Source organism: Pinus tabuliformis, chromosome 8 (genome assembly GCF_031772625.1).
Source record: "Pinus tabuliformis cultivar Carrire ecotype Pingquan chromosome 8, CPIR1, whole genome shotgun sequence".
Taxonomy (NCBI): Eukaryota; Viridiplantae; Streptophyta; class Pinopsida; order Pinales; family Pinaceae; genus Pinus; species Pinus tabuliformis.
In genome coordinates, this window is record NC_142294.1 from 1,316,719,486 (window position 1) to 1,316,731,343 (window position 11,858).

An 11,858-nucleotide genomic window follows, 5' to 3' on the forward strand; every position below is an offset into this window, starting at 1 on the left:
ATGAAAATATATTGGAAGCTTAGATGGGTGAATTAAAATAAGACATTAAACATTAGATTATCATATAACATCCTAAAAATATTATGGAAACTATGCAATTTTCACATCATATTCAAGCTAAGAACATGGCTACACAAAAGTATATCATTGGGGCATATGTAGGAAGTAGGAATTGTTTTCGGGTTCATAAGACAACTCTCCGTCAAACTACTCAAATATCAAAAAATAAAATGGAGGAAAAAAAGAGAAAAAAAAAACTATGTTATAGCTTTAACAACAAATGGATAAAAGGGAAAAAAAATCAGAATTAAAATCATTCACCTTGGAAAATAATGATGAAGAGGAAATGGAGAAATCTACACAAATGGATGAGGAAGAACTTGTGAAATTGAAAGAGCTGGGAATGTATTGTAGTTTAAAGTATGAAGTGTATATATTCATAAATCATATTATTTGTAGATAATGATGGGATCCAAAACTTTTTTGAACGTGGTTTAATACTTAGTTAACCCATGCCCAGATCCCATTAAAGTAATCTAGACCCAATTCACATCCAAATCTATGAACATGAGATGATTATCACTAACCTCCACCATTAGCTTGCGAAGATACCAACACAATAAAAAACATTACTGAGTTTCTATTTCTTTTAAAATAAACACACTAAGGTTCTCCTTCAACAAGAGAACCATAAAACATGGCTCCCTAAAAATATTTTCAAAAGTGCGTCGATGAAAAAAGTTTCTAGGTGTGATTGGTCAATGGAGGGAAGGGTCCACTATCGTTGTGCTTTCCATGTGGACAGAATTTTAAGATGAAACATAAAGTCATGAAAAGTAATTGAAAACTAGAGTTTAGAGTTTCCCTGAAATCTTGTACCCCTCCAAGATATGCAACAACTTCCCATATGGAAAACTTGACCTTAAAGACATAACTCTATATAGAGTGTGACTCTAGATAGTATTTGGTAGATTTGTAATGGTAGTCTCCTTATCCCATTTCATTCAGACAAATGCCACCTTTGGGAGTTAAGAGCCAAAAAATAAATATATTCTTAATGTAAACCTTACACACTAAGAATTCAGAAAGGCTCATGCTTATGTAATGGCTAAAAGGAAGAAAAAAAATAGATATCATTCAATATGACAAGGTCTTGATTAAAAATTGTTAGGGGACAAGAGAAAATTAGTTATAGGTGGAAAGAACTAGTTCATGGCTCGAGCTTGGGGGATGATAGGATAATATTCCAATTCTCCTTCATATTAAAAAGAAATGTAGAAAGATGTCCACATGGGGTAGCTCAAGCGGCAAGGGCCGTGGAAATGAAGTCTCACCGAACCGGAAGTCTTGGGTTCAAATCTTGGGCTACCCCTCCCCCGTAGAGGGGTACATAATGGACATGTAAATCAGAGAGTCCCGCCCCAGCCTACAAAAAAAAAGAAATGTAGAAAGATAGGGAATGCATTCATATTTAACCCAAGGTAGCTTGAAGAGGAGTTTAAAAAAATTATTTTGAGAGTGAAAATTTTTCGAAGTAGGGACCAAAGAGTCAATTCATTAAAGAAAATAAATTTGGGTGCCACTATCTACCTGTAGCAAACAAAAAGAGAAATTTTGGTAAGGACTTGGAGGACATAGATGTAGAGTATGTAGGGATGTTTGAGTGGAATGAGGAATATAAATTGAAGTTCATATATCTAAGAGACAAAAGAAGGAGATTATTCGATAAAAGGGAAGCAGAGTAAAGAATGAATATTCTTGTGGTATAATTAGAAAGAAAAATGAAAATACTATTTTTTACATTAAGATGCAAATTACAAGAAATACATTATGTAATATGGGAGATGAGGAATGGAGCAGGGGGAAATTTAAGTAACTTTAAAGAGATAGCATAATTGAAACTAACATACTTCAAGGCAATATATAAGGAAATTGAAAGGGTTATTAAGTGGAGATTCCAAAGTTTTACCTACTTTTCTAGCCTGGTTTTTTAGGAGGATATAAATGTTGATGGAGGATGTAACTAAAAAGGAATTAAATTTTGTTTATCATTTTTCAAAAAAGATATGAGTCTAGCTTAGATGGGTAACTATTGATTTTTTTATTGGCTTTCATCCTCTTATAGCGGATTATATTTAAAAGTTGGTGAAGAAATCATGAATATTTGGTAAGATTCTATGATACCTTAATTCTCCATTTATAACATTAATCATAAGTCATTTCATAAAAATGAACCTATCTTGTTGCATAATTGTGACTATAAAATGACTGCAATGGTGTCGGTGGTCTACTATATCAAAAGTGTTTTCTTAACTATATTTTTCTCAATAAGAATTTGCTTTCATCGGAGGGGAGGATGATTGAAAAGATATAAGGGGAACTCAAGATGGAATACACACAATTAAGTTGAAGAATTACCGAACAATAGTGGTATAGCTAGACTTATCAAAGGCTTATTAGAGGACTAGTTGGTTAAATATTAGTTTAATGTTGTTTCATGTTGTAACACACCCAACCCTATAATGTTTCATTAGGGTTGTGGGGAGTAATTATACCTGAACTCTAAGGTCTATTATGAATATGGAGTTATAAAATTTCCTCTTTCCTTCATCACCTCAAATCACAATTTCTATACCACCATCATCTTTTTGTTATCAAGAGATTTCTGACAAAGTAAATCTCATCTTATGCTAAGCTCCAAGAACAAAGTTACACTCATTTGAACTTACCTCTAAAGGGCCACCTTTTGTCGTTGCGACAAACACCATCCAAACCTTTTCCTATACTTAAATTTTGGAGCCTAATGTGGATCTTGCAATCATTCATTCTGTAGTCACTTCTTGGTCAGTTTATATTATATTATGTCTTTGAGCTCCCTTCTTGGGTTGTAAGTGTCGAAGCCACCTACTCACCCATGCTTAGTCTGTAATGAATTCATGAGCCCATTCTTTCACACAAGCTTGAACTGGACTAATGCGATCCATCAAGATAGTGCATGTGCAATGTACAACCCATGTCGACAGTCAGTGCGCACTGTCATTGACAATCTCTCACTTTTGGTTGTGTGTATACTTCTATTTCGGTGAGTTTTTCAAAATATCTCTTATGCGCACCTTTTTTTTCACAGGTGTCATTTTCATGTTTTTCAACTGTATCTTTTTCTCTCTTTCACTTTAATTAGTGTTATTTTCATGTTATATTTTCTTTGGCATATGTTTCTTTCACTGTCATGCACATATCGCAAGTGTTGTTCTCACTTTTCTTTTCATATAGAAAATGTCGTATTTTATCATGGCAAGCATCATGCATCATATAAAAGTATTTTTGGTTTATTTCAAGGGGTAATATATGTGTTAATGAGTTTTTCTTATCATTTAAACATATATCATACTCATTCCCAAAGTTTTAAGCACTTTCACACAAGTGTCATCACTATCGTCGCAAAGTGTATCTTTAGTGTAACACTTAGAGTGAGTTCTCGCAATGTTCTCTCATTGAGGAACGTATGTTGTTCATGTGTTTTGAGTTTCTTGTGTTGTACCATCAAGTGACATAAGTGTGTGATCATGAACAATTCTTGTTCTTTTTCAACTTCATCTCATTGATCCCACACTTATTCAAAACTAAGAAAAATCCCTGACTGGTACACTCAACCTCATCAGCCCACTTCATAGCTGTATTCCTCAAGAAATAACCTTACCTCTTGGAACTACACAATGCATAGTATCTACCTCTCAGAACTACACACTGCGTAGCCTCATTGCTAAGTCCTATTACTTTATCTCGAGAACTGTGCATTGTGCAGTCTCAGTGCTTAGTCCTAGTCCTTCAGCTCTAGAACTGTGCAATCCTTGCCTCTAGCCAAACTTCTCTACGCACTGCGTAGTCTCAAGCATTAAGCCTTAGCCTTGATCTCTTGAGCTACACAACTGTGGAATCCCTTGGCCTCTGTCCCCCTAGAACTGAACATTGGGAAACTTTAAGCCTTAAGCCTCAATATTGAGCTCTTGAATCCCTCAACTATGAAATCTCCCAACATGTTCTCCAGTTTGAACTTCACATTGGGAAATTTCAGGCCTCAAGATTGGCCTCCTAAGTCCCTCAAATATGCATTCACTCTGCTTAGGCCTTCAGAACTGGGCACTGCATAGTCTCAATCCTCAAGCCTCCAGCTTGAGCTATTGAGTCCCTCAATTGTGTAGTCACTCTACCCAATCCTCCAGAACTGTGCATTGCGCAATCTCAAACCTCAGTCCTAAACCTTGACGTCTAGAAATGCAAAATCCCTAATTCAACTCTGAGCTAGTCACCAGTTCTAGCCCTAATAAGTGATTTCATGAAACATGTTATATTAGGGGTTTATAAGACTTATGTCATCTTGTCATGAGTGGATTGTATTCAAAAGTATTATTTCATGATATGATAGGATGATGATGAAGGAGATGGAGAAGGGGACCATGACATAAGACACCGATGGAGCTGAAGAAACCAGATGATCATTAAAATAGAAGACAAAAGTTCAAGATCACATTAAATACTCCTTATCTTCAAGTCATAAGTAGGAGGAAGAAGAAGAACATGCACCATATTTAAAGAAGACAAAGAAACTAACAACAAAGGGTGACTTGGCATTTCCATGTCATCACAAAGTCCAAGTTGGTGGTTTCATGTCATTTCATGTCATGAGTCATCATGTGCTACATCATTTTGTGGATTATGTAAATTCTATATGGGATAAATGACATGTAAATTTGAAGTCCAAGAGTCATCCATGTAATATGAAAATTCATGTAGGAATTGAAAAGGTCATAGAGAATTTGAATAGTCATGAGGGTAGTCCAAGAGTCACAAGGGAGGTGAATGATCACCCCACTTGTTATATATACACCATCATTGATCAGGAAAAGGACTTTTTCACCTTGGCTCCTCCTACCAAGCATTGGAGATGATCTGTAAATTGTGGTGGATATTCCACTGGACAATTCTCCATAACATATCTAATAATATTATATTAAAAAAATTGAGATTCTACATTATTACAATTTTATATAATGTCTAGATCCGCAGATTTTACCCTGATTGGTGCATGCATGTAAAATTAAATCAATCTCAAAAGTAGAGAATGAGAAAATAAGCTCACACACACACATAAGACAGAAGATATTCAGGAGAAAACCCAGCTAGAAGGTGAGGCTGCTTCGCTGTCTTTCTCTGTCTAGAAATATGGTTGCACATATAAATAAGTAATGTTTGTGGCCCATGGGCCACTACAGTGCACAAATCATCTCTATTTTCTCTACCTCCTTTCTCTCATATATATCTTTCCTCAACTATGGAACAAAATTCTATCGAAAGAATGGAATGCCTCTTCCTCCTAGTGGCCCAATTATAACACAACCCGATAGCCTACTAGTGGTTAAGTTTGACTACATCAACTCTTAACTAGAGTTACAAAATAGAATCTTCTAGAGTATTTTACATCATAAACACATCTATATCCCATTTTCCATTAATAATGGGGGTTTACATGGCATCCTACCAAACTCTAGGTGTGAAAACAGGAAGGTCAACTTCTGAGTGGAATAAATTTTGCACACAGACTTTGATTGACGTGCTTCTTGCACTGTTGGAAAGTTTTATGTGTGAAGAATAGCATGAAGATATTATGCACTAGAGCATAAATTTTTTACACCAAAAAAATGTCATTTGATGCCTCAAAACTCTCTCAAAAGTTTTCAGACCCTGTTTCACCAAATTGGGTCCCGCCAGTAAAAATGATCTTGTGAGATGATTCCTCCACTTTTTCCACTCAAAATACATAAATATGGATGGAAAACAATATAATTATCCAATTCAGATCAAACCTCCCCATTTTGGGAGGCTTTTTGTCCCCAAAATATTTTACTGAATGAGGTGCATAAATGTTTCCTCCACCTTCTCTCTAGTGTACCATTTAGCTTTGCCTAGAAATTGTCCCTTCAAACCATTTTGCCAAATGTCATGTTGCCCCTGACTTATAGTTCTAGACCTCTTCTGCAAAACTTTATCTTCTATCAAATCTTCCTGAGCATCTGGTGCCAAATCCTCGACAAATGGTAGGACCTATTCCTCTTCGTGATCTAGCATGGAAGGCTCATAGAGTTTCAATTTTTCTACATTCACAATTGAGTAAATGCACATATATGGCAGTAAATTGAGTCGATAGGAATTATCACCCACCTTTTCTAGTAGACTAGTATCTTAAAGGGACCATACCTTGGAGCCTTCATTTTCTTTCCATACCCCTACAGCCTCTCCTTGTTCAACTGTAGTCATACTCTATCTCCCACCTTGAATGATTTCATTGTTCAGTCCTGATCATGTCTGACCTTATACTTCTCCTGCGACTTCTGAAGTGTTTCATGTACATGTAGATGGATCTTCCTGATCTTCTCTATAAAATTTTCAGCGCTCAAAGCATCTCCTGTAAGATCTTCCCTCACTTCTCCTTGTTGCCCATATGTAATATCCAAAGGTGAAGGTGGAAAATATTTGAAACAAGTCTCAAATGGGGACTTTCCGGTAGAAGTGTGGACTAATATGATATAATAATGTTGTATATATACCATATTTTCATCCCAGATCTTCGGATGCTTCTGGTTGTATCCCCTCAGAAGTGCACCAAAGTCTTGTTGACTACTTCTGTCTCCCCATCTGTCTGTGGATGGAATGTTGTAGATAAATTAAACTTTGTGTCCATCTTCTTTCACAATGTAGTCACGAATGAACTAAGAAATATTGTATCCCTATCTGAAATAATTCTCCTTGGTATCCTAAAATCCACCCAGACCTATCCAAAGAATAATTTTGTTGTGTCTTGTCCGCTGATGGTATTTTTATAGGGCATCAGGACACACATCATGCTGAACCTGTCAACTACTACGAATTGGTAGTCATGTCCCTTCCTGGTTGTCAGTGAACCTCCCACAAAGTGCATGGAAATGATTTCCCAAGTATGAGTAAGTACAGGTAAGGGATGATACAGACCCTGTTTGCTTTTTCTAGGTTTACTGGTACAAAAAAGCATGCATCTTCTTATGAACCTAGATACATGCTCTTGCAACTTGGCCAATACACATACCTCTGCAAGTTAGCCACAATCTTCCTTACACCAAAGTGCTTAGAAACCTTGAAGGTGTGAGCCTCTCTAATCAACTACAAACCCTCACCTTTAGGAACACATAGCTTGTCAATCCTGTAGAGTAACCCGTCCTGAAGATGGTAGTCAATGGTGTTTTCACTATTGTGCACATGAATCTGACTCTACAACTGTTGATACACCTCCTTGAAGTCCTCATTTTCTGAATATGCCTCTATGTATGCATCATGGGTGAATGGATCCATGTGCATAAGAGTCCCCAAAGCTATAATTTTTGATGTGTGTGGCCTTGAAATCATATTGGCTAACTTGTTTGTGCTAGCCTTTTTATACTCGATCACCAAATAAAACTGCTATGAAAACCCCATCCACTTGTAATTCCTTCTCTGTTGTAACTTACACTGGACCTGCAAATACTATAACGGTCGGTGATCTTTGTGGATTATTGTCTCCTTTACCATCAGATGGTTCTTCCACTTCTTCACATCTTTCACCATGGCATAGAGCTCCTTATTGTAGGTAGGGTAGTTAAGAACTTCCCCATGAAATGCTTCCTAATGGTAGAAAATAGGCCTTCCTCCTTGTATCAAGACAACTCCCATAGCATACCCACTCGCATCTGTATCCACTTCAAAGGGCATGTTGGCTTAAGGGGTCTTGACCCAGGTTCAAAGTTTAGCTGCACTAGCCAACAAAACCCTACTCTACTGGCCCTCTCGGAAAAAACCCACGTAGCGCATGTTGTAGTCTCACCCGAACCAGTATGAGGGGATGCAAGAACCAAGTTTCTGCATCCAGAGACTAGTGTGATGTCTTTTAGCACCTAAAGTCTTATTTCGTGTAGATCGATAAGCTCTTAGGGCTTTCCATTGTACTCTATTGACACAGCCTTCAGACCTTTGTGAAAGTCTATGATTAGTCCTTGCAGACCTCTAACAATCATTTAACCTATTTACACACACTAGACAACAATCCTAAATTAGGGTTTGTGCAGGTTTACTTAAGTTATTAGTAAACATCAGAGAATTCATCATAGTCTTCATGAAAATACTTAAACATGCATTGCATACATTATTAACACTAATTCAAGAGAATCATGTAACATCCAATCAATATTCCATAAAGCACATCATTCATTGACATCATATAACATTAACAGAGATAAACATAAATACGCAAGGATTCTTGGAAAATTGTCTTTATTGATATCCAATTCAAGGTTACAGATTCAAAACTACCCTACGCACACAGCTGCAGAGGTCCGCGCACTCAGCTACGGACTCTACCTATATCTCCATGCATTCAGTTGCAGAGCCTTTCCTCCCCTATTTAAGCGTAGGAAGGAGAGCCTTCCTGCACTAGCTCATGTCCTAGACCCAAATCTCTATCTTTCCTTCTTACTTTTCCAAGTCTAAGTCTACTTTTCTCTTCAATAAGACTCACGATTTATAGACTTTGCTTACAATGCCATGGTCCACGGACCATGGGTGAATCTCAAAACTGACACAAAAATTTACATAAAACAAGGGGCTAAGCCCCTTTGACTCCTATTCATCTATGCGCTCTGCATCCACAAATCACGGAGAATTTACATTATTTACAAAATTGTAACAAAAACTGAGTTATCTTAACCCCAAACTAACCGAAGGGACCCCATCCCAATAGGCCCCCAACACAAATATCATGACTTTCCCTTGAGTCACTCTGCTGGCACCGCGATCTTACTTCGAAGATCTCCCAGCTCCACCTGGACCATTGCAACTTCGGAAACACTCTGCGTTGCTGCCTATTGAACCTCCTCGACCAATTTTTCCGTCGTCGGTCCTTCTACAACTAGCCTCATCATTTTCTGTGTCAATTGTAGTCCTTTAAGCTTATCCTGAATGGTAGTGTGACTTGATAAGCCTCCTCCAACCAAGGCTGTAACCTGGCCTTTAGGAAGGCCTCCTTCTTCTACGCGTCCTCTACCTATGCGAGCAACAGTTTTCCTTCATGTAATTTAGAAAGTCATTGTATTGGTGCTAAGGAGCATGCAGTCGCCCTCACCTCATCATATTGGTGCTGCAACTCCCTTACCTCTGTGTTCAATGTCTACACTTTCGGATCCTCCTACAGATTGGTCACTATCTCCATGGCCTGCTCGAACAGTTCCGCACAGTCTGTGACTGTGGCATCCAAGGTAGCCATGATTTTCTTAATTGAAACTTCTTGTTGCTCCCAGACCTCAGGCGGAGTTTTGGGATGAAAATTTAACTGTAGCTCTGCAATCTTCATGTTGAACTCAAATGTGACTCATCCAACTTCTGCTTTAGCCTCACACACACCAGCGACTAGTTTTCTAATTTTGGCTTCTGGCTGTGCATCATCCGGGATGTGAAGTTCATGCACTGTCTTACATGCCTCCACTACTGTTGAATCCAGATGCGAACTATGGGCCTGTAGCGTCTCCTTTTCCTTTAGAGCCTACATCTTTTTAGCGAACAGTTGTTGATTATTGACTTTAATTTCACTAACAACGGAGAGTTCTCGCTGCTCTCTACTCCTGAGCTCTTCCACGACTCCTTGCAGTAATTCATGTAGAGATTCAAGGGATAGCATAGGAAGTTTCAGTCCCATGTTCGTGACTTTGTTAAGTAGTGCACGTTGTTCATCTGTTTCGCCATGAACTGGCCCTTTAGGTAAAGGGAAGACTCTCACATCCTGCAGCCAAACCATCTCCGGGAGCTTATTGATTGCCATATGAATATCCGTTTGGACAAAATTCCAAAATACCTTTGTCTCTGTAACCCACGCGGCATCCTTGGTAGACCATACAGAAGCAAATTCCACTACCTCCATCAATCCTTCCTCGAGTGGAGGAAATTGGCTATCCTTCGGCAATCTCCTTGCAATGAGCAGAATTGACAGCAACAACCAAGCGTAGTGGAATGACTTGGTCTCATCCTAGGCTTCTCAACAGTTTTCTAGGAATTCCTAATAGAGGTACCTTGCCCAATTAAATTGCACACCTTTCACGCACTGTGCAGCAAGGGAAACTACAACCGCTTGAACTTCATCTGCGTGACATTTTTTCATAACCTTCCTTGACAAAATCTGGGCAGTGAACTCAAATGTCAGGTGTGTGATGGAAAGAATAGAATACCCTCGCGATTTCTTGAGGAGGTCGTAATCCCTTTTCATCCTCTCTATAAGATATTTTTCCCCAGTCTTTCCTCCAAACTCCTTAGTTGGGTTCGGGCCCTCGTAAGGTAGCTGTATGATTATGTGAATTAGCATGTTTGTGATGGTGATAGACTCTCCTAGCCATAACATCCATCATGGACTAGTGTGAGGAGCTGGCATACACATATCGTATTAATGGGGGTGCGATAATAATGTGGCACCAACAACAAATTGAGAAACCTTGATTTCTCAACACCGTGGACCCATTCCTGTGTCTTCAATGTTGTAACACCAGTTCCTTCATAATAAACCTTCCGCACATATTTTTCCGTCGCCAAATGTGGAAATTTAGCGTGGCCCATGAGGTCCCAATCCTCCAATTTTAAAAATGGGATCTACATGAGCTGAGGACCTTCAAAACGGACCTGCTCAGGTAGCATGGGCATGGATACTATGAACTTCTCGGTATCTGGGTCCTTTGTAACCTTTTCTTTTCCCTTCCACCGAGGGATATACGAAGGTAACCTTCTCATGGGTTCCACCCCTTCAACATCAATATCCTCTGTTCCATGGAATTCTTCCACGTCCTAGTCCACTACTTTCTTTGGTTTCTTGTCTTTCTTCTGCTTGGCCTATGTTTCAGTATGCTTCCTTGGGGATGCATGCATTGGCACTGGATTTTTCTACTTTTCCTTTGTTGCAGGTTGCTTCTCTTTCATTGCATGTTGTTTATCTTTTGTCATGGTCTCTTTTGGCCTAGGAAACCTCGGCGTCGTGGGCACCGCTGGCATAGCCTATACACTTGATACTTCTGGTCCTAATGTATCGGATACAACTGCTTTTGAGCTTAGGGATTTGGCGGGGTTGGTGGCAGTCATTCTTTCCATAAACAACTCGCGGGCTTTAGAAGAAATGTTTTCTCATGACATGAATTCTTCCCAAAATGCTCAGCTCATAGGCAATAGACAACGAAATTCATTAACAACTCGTAGAGCGCAAAGTGTTCTCTGTTGGACTGGCACGCATAATTTATAGGGGGTTTTGAATTAAAATCTAACCATCCACCCAAATTCTAACAATAAATGTTGTTTTGGCAGCTGATATTCAAAGATTTTGGCCTTAATTTCCACCACCCCACTCCTTTTAACCATTCTAGTCGTCAAATCATGAACAGTAGCCCCAACGGTCATTTTCCTGCTATGTTGCATGGTACCTCCCCTCATGGCTCAGCTTCCTGAGCGCAGCTTCCTGAGTTGCATCTCCGTCATTCTATGCACGGCCTACTCTTTGTGTTGTCCTTCAAGCTGGGCAGTGTAATTTATAGTCCCGTGCTCCCTTGCAACTTCCTGGAGCACTAAGACTATCCTGTTGCCATATAGTCATTGCGCAGGATCCCCTGTATACAATTTCAACCTACTTCCATTCACTCTTCCTGGGAAGGGTTCCCCATTCAGCTTCGCGAGCTGAACTGCACCTCCATCTGTAATTTCTTTGACAATATATGGCCCTAACCAATGCATATGGAATTTACCCAAAAATTTAGTGAATTTACTATCAT